Here is an 11,023-nt window from a genome sequence, read left to right as displayed (position 1 = left end):
CCCCCGTGGACCCGGCTACCCGTGGGGTGTCCCCCGGACCTGGCGGCTGCGTCTTTGGGGGGATCCGGAGTGACTTTGGGGCACTCGACCCCCCTTTCCCGTCGTTTTTTGGACAAAAGTTTTTTTTTTCGTAATAAAGAAACGAATTTGCCTGCTCTCCCCCTCCGAGTAGCCCAGGAGCTTTTCCCTTCCCCATCGGTGTGTGTTTAGAGAAAAGTGTGAACCCAAGTAAGTGCTGAGTCGTGTTGCATTGGGGAGGGGGGTTTGCTAACTGAAAGCAGGAGAGATCCGGAGAGAGAGAGAGAGAGAGCAGGGACAGCTTGTTGTCAGTATCATAAACAACCAAAATGGAGGGAGAACTGAGGCATATAACAAAATAAAAATCAGAAAAAAATGCCAAAAAATACCTAAAAATCGGGGCTGCTCCCCCTTTTCTTCCTCAAGGTAACAGTATAAAACCCGTGTCTTCCCGAGACCGTTTTAAGGTTTCAGGGAGCAAGGAGTTAATATTTATTATTTTTTTTTGTTGATGAATTCTTTGGAAAGGCAAAAGCCTCTTATAACTCGCCACCGACAATGAGAAAACGTGAAAATCCCTTTCAGGACAGAGAGGTAGGGGGAGATGATGGTGCAGAAAGTGTATAACTTGGGGGTAATGTGGAGTGATCCTAGATAAGATAAATGCTGGATGTGGTGCTTTATAACTTCCTTTTTTAATGCTTTTTTTGTATGTGTGTTTTTGGGGGATCTGGGGAGATGGGGGCTCTTTTCTTTTCCTCTGTCTTTTTCTTTCCCTTTTTTTTTTTTTCGGACCGGAGTGTAATGCTTTTGTAGTGTCACTTTCCTGATCTAATTAGGATGTGTGAGGCAAAGAGTAAACCTTTCCGGTTTATAAAGTGCATTTTCGTTGCCTTTGAATTTCAAGTTTTCTTGGTGGCTCACTCCTCTATTTGAACTGGATTCTTGAGAGTGGTGTGGGGTTGAGCTAATGCTCCATAGGGAGAGCAGAGAGGGCTCGGGGGCAGGGCACCTCTCCTGCGGGTGGTTGCTGATTTCCCTGGCACGTTCAGTTCACCTGTTTGTCTCCTACAAAGAATGTATTCTGCAGTCTCCTCGTTTTATTTATATGAAATAATGATGCCTCATCTCGCCTCACATTGAAGTTAATGCGAAAGTGCTGCTGATGTTGGTTCCACGTGGGATCAGGGACATAGCAGGGCATTTTAAAGAGACAGCTTCTCTTTTCCTAGGGTTATCATCACCTCTGCAGCACCTCTGCCTCTAGCAGAGGGGTGGTTCGTTGTTTTTTTTTTTTTAAAGGAAAGGTATCAAATCGGCCCTAGTCTGATAAATTAGGGAAGGACAGCAGGGGGAAACGTGCAGAATCGTTGGGATCAAAGCAATTCTTTTGTGTGTAGCAGGTCTTCAGGGGAGTTTTCTTGGTGTGTTAATTAAAATGCTGTGTTTTGGAGAGTGTTTTTTGGATTGTATGTTGCAGAAATGAAATAGTCTCAAGTTGTATAATATTAAGATCTAGTGCTGTTCTGCTAGCTGTGAATTCTGTGGGAGGGGATGAATTCCCTGTGTGTAGGGCAATTTCACAGACATTTTGTGAAAGTTGTGAAGTGCATTATTTTTACTTTGAATACATTCAGTTTTGTTGGGAACACTTGAGTTTGTTCAAAAGTTTATTCTATGCCTAAATCTCCTAAACCATGCCCAAAGGTTTTGAAAATACTGAAAAATAACTGTAGGTTTTAATTGGCCAAAGTAGGGGCTCTTTACAAGTACACCTTAGGTGTGTAGTTAAAACATGACTTGGAAGAATTGCCTCTGGCTTTATTTAAAGAAAGAAAAGTCATCCTAACTGTGGTCTGGTGTCATGTATATGTGTGCATGTGTGTATGCATGCATGCTTTTAGCATGAGTTCTGGCTGATACTTTTTTTTCCCCTAATTTTTAACTTGTAAATTTTTAACTGTGATGATGCAAAATGCTCTGCTCATCTATTATCTCCTATGTATTTTAATTTTATTTTTGAATGTCCTATTTTAAAAAAATTAGCATCACCTCTTAACATGGCAATTTGATACCTTTATGAGGAGTTGCAATGTTGCCTTTACACTTGCTTTGGTTTTGGAGCCTTTGTACTTAGTTCTAGATTGAAAACTGAGTACAGGTATGCAGTTCTTGAGAGGGGAGATGGGCTACTGAACTTAGATGGAGGCTATTGCAGCACATGTTTTCTGTGAATCTGTGGAAGTTGAGTAGAGTTGTGATAGCCCTCTGTGTTGAATAGCATGTGCTTGCAAATGATCTGTACCCTTTCTGCAAGTGTGACCAAAGAAACTTGTTGCCTAGGATAGCCTTGTGGTTAAAGATTTGGGCAGAAATCTCAAAGTTTTCCAGTGACTCACAGTTGTGAAAATTAAATCACATTAACTACTCTTAGGTTAGAAAAAAGGGTCATTAAGGAAGAAAGATTAATCATTTTGTATAGAGAAATGATATTGAATGTTTTTCCAAAACTGCCTTTTATGGTTTAGAGATCTTTTTTATAGTTAGTAAGAATTCAGGCTTTAAAGTTCCTTTCTGAATATTTCTTAAACTGATCTATTATTTTTATTGACTGAAGTAACATTACCCTGGAATGCATAGAAATTTGATAAATTAATAGCAGTTCACCATATGTTGGTAGTTTTAATGTACCAGGGTAGAGAGACAGATGGTACTAGATGTAGAGAACTAACTTAAATAAACTAGTTGATGGTACTGAGAACTCTTCAAATGCTGTTTCTGTGACCATCAGTATGAAGTGCTTAACATGCCTCTACATTTTTACCTAATTTGGAGCTTTTTAATCATTAATTTTTTAATGCTGAAAATAGGTATAGACACTGATAATGACAATGTGAAAGGAGCAGTGTTGTGGAGTATCTTTCTTGACTTACACCTGTGTATTACAAAGTAAATTCGGTGTATCCAACCATAGTACAAAATTCAGGATTTAGGGTGGAGAAAGAGGAAAGGGTGTTCTCTCAGAATTTGATACTCTTCTAAACTGGATTTAATTTTAAGGTATAATCCAGATGGAGATAATAATAGCAAAAAAGAATGTTGTTTAGGATTATTTTTTTACAAACTTACTCTTTTGTAGAAAACAGAATTCCTACAGTGATGAAGTGTTTTTTTAAAATAAAAATACAAAGTAACTTTCAAAGCTTCCTTGTTCTAAGAGTCAAGATAATCTTCTTTAATATGTATTGGTCTGATTCCATAGATGATACAGTTTGATTTTTTCAAGATTTTCTAAAATCAAAACACCTGAGGAAACAAATACTATGGTCTGTTGTTTGTGAAGTTAACCTACTCTTTCTAGGTAAACAGGAGAGGTGTAAATGTATTAAAATCCTTTTTAGAGACTTATCAATCCTATTCAGTAATGTTTAAAGATTAATAACTACGGTATTCTACAACAGTACAAGCCAATACAGGAATCTAAAGTGACATGCATTCAGCTTTCCTTGAATGCTTAGCTCAAATGTGTCTCTTGGTGTGTACTTTTAATTAGTCATTATCCTGAAAAAATAGTTTTCATTGTAGAACTTTTGAGATTTAAATTAAGAAACTTTTAAAAAGTTTATGTAGTTCCAAAAGGCACTGCATACAAAGTGCAGCCACTTCTAATGGTTGTCCATCTCTGCAGCTGGTTAGTCAAAATGGTGCCCTAAAGTCTCCTCCTTTCAGGGTATTGCATATGTTTTAAAATTAATGGGCTAAGGAGGGCACTGCTCATGTTCTAAATAAACCACTGTTTGTAGCTGTTCAAGGTTATTTTGTAAAATAGATGTTTTTACTTCAGAATCTAAACCATAAGTTTTTAAATTTTCTGTCTGTAACCCCTTATGTTGTTAAAACCAGTTTTTGTGAACAAATACTTTTTGGTAGGGTTCTTGAACAAATTTATGTGTTTACCAAGCAGAAATATTCTGGAAAATATGAAATCTGTTCAAGTACTTAGACCATTCTCAAATCAGTATAGACTTAAAAGGAGCTAGCAGTGACCAGCACTGAAGTGATAGAGAACTTGCTTTCAAGGAGTTATTCTCCAAATATCTGCTCCTAGTAAGGATTTAGTTTGCAGAGCTTTTGAAAGAAATGTGCAGCGTTTATCCACTGAACTGCTAAGCATCTTTAACTGATTACCAAATGTTTAGGTAGCCTTAAAAACTATTTAAAAATAATTCAAATATTAGAACAAAGTAACACTTGTATTGATCAAATATAAAATGTTTAAATTTCTGAAGCATTGGAGTGGGTTTTTTTTGCAATTATCTGGGCATTTGATAATAGACAATTGTGTATTTTCCTCTAATCTAAAAAAAAACCACATCTAGAATTTAATTCAATTTATATTGGTTTTTAAATTGTGTGATCTTGTAACTTGAATGTAAAACACTGATTAACTCTCAATATAATCACTTACACAGATGCTTTTTTTTTTTTTAGTTGTCAAGGAATATAGTGAACATTTATCTGAAATTGCATAGATTGCAGTTACTAATGCATTTTAAATAAAGAGTTGTCCACCAAATATCAAATGCAAAAGATCCTAATTGTATGCAAGTTCAGAAAACCTAATATTAAATAGAACTGGTCACCATTACTGCAGATTCAGTTTTATTTTTATTTAGTTTGTGTTGTTAAAGTGTTTTCTATTTACATCTGTATCACTGTTCACCTGCTATTGTCTCATCTTAGGACAAATAGCAGAAATTCATAGAACTAGAGGGAGTTTTCTGACTTTTGAAATGATGCTTTTTAGAGTAGTTGTGTGCTCACAGTTTTAAATGATGGGGCCTTCTCATAGGATGTATTAAAATTTTTAATATTTAAATGGACCCTGCATGTCTAGCAAACGGTTACTGTAGGATCATGGCACTGAAATTAGCCACCATATATGTCAGGGGTTTGAAGTGACTGTATAAGTACATACCTGACTGTGAAGAGTGGGAAAGGATATATAGTTATTCTCATGTTGAAGGAATAAAAAATTTCTATTATATCCTTCTGTGTAGCCTTCTTCTCTCTCCTTCCTGGTTCATTGCCTGTCCAGTGTGTAGAGATACCTTGTCAAATACATTAAAATCCATGGCCAGAGTGATGACCTGTTCTATTCCTGACCAAATCTGCTGGTTTTTATAGACTTACAGGGGGGCACAATGGAAATAAAATGTGGCCCAATGGGTATTTGTTTAGAGGAAAGGAAAGAGAGGGAAAAAAACCCACAGGTCTGAACTATTATAAAACTGAAAAGTGAGATTAAAAAAACGAATGCAGACAAGTGTGGCTGTAATGCATACAACAGTAACTCAGAACTCTGAAGTAAAATACCTCAGATTTGAGAAAGTCAAGTGGGAATCAGGAAAGTAAAACCTAAGAATTGCCATCAGATGCAATTAAGAAATAACTATGTAAAGAAACTTGGAAAAATGCAAAAAGTGTCTGTTACAGTAAACTGAATTGCTATAATCTTCTTTTGCACTTAATGTGCTAAATTCCTCTCTGAAGGAAAATATCCCTAGAAATCAGATTAGAAAGTGTTTAAAGGGAATTATTTGTCAAAGTTGTTTTTTCACTTAAATTAGGATAACTAATAATAATCTTTTCCATATTGCTGTAATAATACTTTATTTGATACAATTTAGCAATATAGATTGCATGTAGATTTACTTATGTATTCTGCAGGTAATTTACCAGTAGCCTGACACTGTGTATCTCTAACCCTAAAAGCTTTTCTTTATGGTTGTGAGTCACATCAGATTTGGCAGTCTGCAAGTGTAAAGTATTTCTTAGGAAATAAGATGTAGATTGCTGATTTTGCCTTATGCACATTTACTGTGAATTGCCAAATAACCAAAAAGGAACGAGGCTGTCAGAAAACTTAGCTTACCTCTTCATGTATTGAGTATGTACTTCTTTTTGCAGTGCGTAAGTTTTCTAAAAAACCCTGCAAATCATCTGATTCTGAGTTAATGAGATCTCACTATACTACGTGTTTGAGCAGCAGAAAGACCCTGTGTACGCAAATCAGATTTTACTGTCTCAAGTGCTTGTCACTTGTAATAAAACTGTTTACTGTGGGGTATATGTATTTATCCTGAATGTTCCATTTATATGTGGGATAGATACAGACATGCACACATTTTTAGGAGACATTTAGGGACAATATCGTGTCTTTTGAATCAGTTGTGGAATAGGAATATTTTTTAAAGAGATCTTATTGAACGAAAGGCAGAATGAGAGATTCTGGCAGCTTGCTATTAAATTTCAATCAAGCCAGTATAGTTAGTAATAAAACATTTACAAGTTTGTAAATGTTAAGTTTCTTCAAGCTCCTACTGTCACGTGTGGAATTTTCATTTATACTATTTTGCATTTACTGCAGCTGCCTACATGCAAGGCTTAGTAATGCTGCATTTATCACATGCAAGTATAGATAAAATATAAATATATAAAAGTAGAAATTGCCTGCAGCTGTTCTTATGTTTTCATAAGACGATACATTACAAAGGTGTAAATTTATGATGTTAGCTACCTGCCATCAGTTACTGGTGTTCTTCTCCTCACAAGTACTTTAAGAGTATTAAAGTAAAATAAAACAAATATAAAATAGTGTCAGAGTTTTGTGTTCTGTTTAAAAGTTAAACACAATATTGTTCAAGCTTATTTTGTTCGCTGGAAGTTACTGTGATTGATACTTACCTAATTTGTTTCACCTAGGACACTAGGAAATGTTGAACCACCTAGCTTAGGAAGAGCTTAGACATAAATGCCAGTTATTTAAATCTTTAGGCTTTTTTTTCATCTGTGATTTGAAGTTTTCTTTTATTATTTTGAATACTAGGATTGTGCTCAGACTAAACCACTCCTAATTATGCCCCAGCACAAACATATTGCTTATGGCTATATTTTAATCAGTTTCAGAAAAAGTAATAAAAATATTATTGCATCTGTCAAAGGATGGTGTTGCTACATGCTATTTTAAATGGTGTTTAAGTACAGTTATAAGCATACCAGTACAATGAAATCAGCTCTATTCCTAAACAACAAAGTTGCATTATTTTTTACTTAAAAAGTTAACCAAGAATCCTAATATGTTAATTATCCTAATTATTCAGGCTGGTTTTAGTATGTGTTGAAATTGCTTTAAAAAGTATACATGAAATATTTATATCAAACTTGTTTAATTTCTCATTACTTGTAAAATGTAATGTTTTCCCAGTTATAATTTTAAAGGTTTTTTTGTCTTAGCTGCCTGAGTGTATCCTTTTCTTTTGGATACACTCTTTTCTGAACTCAGCACTTCTTTAACTTGTTTAAAACTCTTTTATTCTCGCAGAATCTGTGTCCCTTTAAGTTTAGCTATTGATAATTTTTGTACTACAAAAATTGTGCCAAGGAGTACTGTGAAATTAACTTGAGGTGATGCTACAAATAGAAAAATTGAGTGCAGAGTACTACAGGAAACTTAATCATGATGGTGTTTGGGTGATGGCAATAGTCCCTAACTGGATGAATATTAAACTTATCTGTGAGGAAAAGATGTCAGGTCTTGTCAAATATGTGCTATCATTGTTTCTCATAAGAAATACTCAAGCACACTTCTAGTGTCAATTGCTGTAGAAGGCAAACAGAAATCTAGATTATACTTTCAGAAATTTTAAACTGTGAAATAAATGTCTTGGGGGGGGGAAATTGGTTTTAGATGTCTCCCCTGTATTATTTCACCTTTGAAACCTTGGCCACTTCAGAATATTTGAGAACAAGTAAGATAAATCCATATTGAAAAATACATTTCAATTTCCAGTACAGTTTTTATCTATGCATCATGTAAAACAGATTTCTTTCTCTTTATTATACTTAAACATTTGTGCTGAAAGGAAAGTGCATTTAAGCAGTTTTTAACTACATTGATTGCCTGTCAGTTTGATTGGAGTAGGAAGATACTTTAGTTTGGGGAGGTTGGATATGTGTTATTATTTTCAGTTTTTCTGTAGTTTGACTAATAAAACAACTGAACATAAAAAGAGACTGGGTCTTTCTTCAATCCTCAAGTTAAAAGACAGATGTGGTCAAAAAGGTGCTCTGGTGACTTAAATCACTGCCCCTCAGTCCTCTCAAAATATTTAAATCATATGAATTTGTGATATCACTCACATAGTCGTGTTGCAACCTTGAAACTGATAATATATTCAGTTATCTTGAAATGAATTCCATAATTCTTCATTAGCAGATTAAATTTCCTAAAGGTTTTGTCTGAATAAGAACTTGAGTATTGTGCTGCTTATTCCATTTTTCATCAGGAACCAAGCAATAGAATGTCTCTCAACTCTGAGCAAAGCCTCCAAGATTTAATGGATGCTCTAAATGACTGTTCTTGTCATAGTTTTAGGTGTTAAACTGTAGTTGAAGGTCAGGTAATCCCTTCTGCTAAGCATGCGAATTTCATCATAAAGGAGGTAGTTTGGTATTTGAAGGTAGTTTTAGCGTGAAAGTTTCATGTAGGCAGCTTAACAAAAAAAGCTAAAAGGCAGGCAGAAATTAGCTGTCAGGTTGCAAGTGCTTTGTAACTGTCCTGTGAAGTATGCTTAAATTCCATTTTTGGGATTGTAAGATTTACAGTTTGAAGAAGAAAGAGCTTAATTTAGAGCAGTTAAGAACAGTTAAGAAAGCGCTTAACTGTTAGTTCTTCCTTCCCAAATATATATAAAATTAGCCACCATTTTGGCTGACAACAGCCTCTGGAGAGGGACTTTTCATAAGGCTATATAGTGATAAAACAAGGAGTAAAATTGACAGAAGGTAGGTTTGGATTTGGCATTAGGAAGAAATTCTTTACTGTGAGGGTGGTAAGGCACCAGAACAGGCTGCCCAGAGAAGCTCTGGGTGTCCCATCCCTGGAAGTGTTCTGGGCCAGGTTTGATGGGGCTTTGAGTAACCTGGTCTAGTGAAAGGTGTCCCTGCTCATGGAACTGGATGGTCTTTAAGGTACCTTCCAACTCAAACCATTTCACAATTCTATAATATATCCAGACTTTTTGTAACTTGGGCCTTTGTAGGATGGTTATGAGGTCTCCTGGACAAAGATTATATTGCCTTTGTGAATTAATTTATGAATTAACTGTTACTTAGCAACTTGGCAATTTTGTGATGTGATTTTGTCTTTGGGGGTACATCTGAGAGAGAATGTAGTCAAAATTACTTCACTCCCTCTGCATGGCAGAGTTCTAACCCAAAGAGTGTGCGTTATGTCTTCTTGCTTTGGGTATTTTTAGACTGTTATAAGGGGGTAAAAATATTAATCCTTTTTTTAACCTCTACTTTCTGCATTTGTCACTTGTTTAGGAAGTTTGTTTCTTGATATCTTTTTTAGTATGTTGCAGTGGCTGGCAAAGTTACTGAATGATCTGAACTATAGAATTTCTGAGTGGAATAGGGAGATGTTTTCCCATCTGGTCTTGACCAGATTATTTGAAAGTTTCCTGTTCTTTTCAACAGTGCTTTGCTATAAATGAAAACAAATTAAATTAAACAAACATTAAAAATGCATGGCCCAGGTTCCACTTGCAAAGCTTATTAGAATCTAGTTGGATGCTAACAATTCCTTTCACTCTGGATCTTTGAGATATGAAGCCTCTATTTCATGCTTTCCAAACATCCCCACTTCCATCTGTCAAATTCTAGGTAGGTCATTAGTAAATGCATAGTAGTAACTGTATGGTCTGTAATGCCAACATAATGAACCCACCTCAGAGTGAGAGATCTCTGTTAAAACTGAAGTGCTTCTCAGGGAACAAGTGGTATTTCCCCATGATCTTTTTTGTTTTTTAATACTGTAACATGCATTTGAGATTGTTTCAGGTGGCACTCATTGAAAGGGGTGGTCTTTCAGGTTGGCAAGAAGCAAGCTGTTCAGGGTTTTTTCTAGTAAGTAAAACCCATTATTTTTGTAGCTTCATTCAGAAGCTGGTGGTCATTGAGGGTACATCATGGAACAGTAGAGTCATGTGCTTCTCAGCAGGGGATGCTCTTAATGATGGAACTACAGTGTCCTGAATGTGGAAGGAGCAGACCAGCAGTGAAGGATTGCTTGCTTTCTAAAGTGTGAACACGGAACTGCTTAATTCTGGCTTTTACAAATAAATTAATTATTTGGAATGAGATGCTTCCTGTACTTACTGGCATTTTAATTTTTTCCTGCAATATCAGAAATGGACACTTCAGGATAATTTTACAAGCCTGTCAACTTGAAAGGGCAATTCGTGTAACCACAAATGAAGTTAAAATGTTCAAAAAATATTAAACTGTCTTGAAAGCAAAGAAAAATAACTACTGTACTAATCTGGTAATATTTTTCAGTGAAGTAAATAATACTTATGTGTCATGAGAGATTCATTTAGCAGTAGCTTGGATCCCTCAATAAAAGAATGTTGGTATATTAGTATATTTGTTAATATAATACATCATGTACATAATTTAGAAGAATATAGTTTTTGATAACAAAACCATCATAACTCGATCATAGAAAAAAATTACATTGTGTCTACATACATCCATAACCTAGATATGCCTAGGTATTCAGAAGCTTCCATGATGATTTCTAGAAGCTGTACAAACACAAGGCTATTCTGCTACATTCAGATAGTGCATGAAAAAGTGCTTTCTAAAGTTAGTGAGTGTTGGTTTGGGGGATTTGAATTCAGAATTAAAAGTGATACATAGAAAGTGATACTGTGCTGACTTAGTAGCACAAAGTATTTTAGTCCAGTGTTGAAAGTACGTATTATAAAATCTGTATGTGAGTGTTACATGGCTCTGGAATTAACTTTCTAGAAATATGGAAATTACCTAGGAAAACAAGTATTTTGTTTTGTTAGAACTACGGTTTCCCTCTGGTGGAATTGCCTTTAATTGAATTCTGCTCAGTGATTTTTCTTTTTCTTATTATTTGCACAAAATT

General features: G+C 35.2%; 1 protein-coding gene across 2 annotated transcripts in view; it reads left to right on the top strand.

Moving 5' to 3' along the window:
• The first annotated feature begins 6 nt into the window (after positions 1 to 6).
• PLAG1 (PLAG1 zinc finger) overlaps positions 7 to 11,023 on the top strand; it is a 51,176-nt gene continuing 40,159 nt past the window's right edge. For both annotated transcript variants that reach the window (XM_005418323.2, XM_005418322.3), the window contains exon 1: positions 7 to 228. The gene's annotated coding sequence lies outside the window, so the exon portion shown is untranslated. The remainder of the gene's footprint in view (positions 229 to 11,023) is intronic.

The sequence above is a fragment of the Geospiza fortis genome, unplaced genomic scaffold (genome assembly GCF_000277835.1).
Source record: "Geospiza fortis unplaced genomic scaffold, GeoFor_1.0 scaffold53, whole genome shotgun sequence".
NCBI lineage: Eukaryota > Metazoa > Chordata > Aves > Passeriformes > Thraupidae > Geospiza > Geospiza fortis.
Note: the sequence above shows the minus strand (reverse complement) of the source record. Positions and strands in the feature narration are given on the sequence as shown.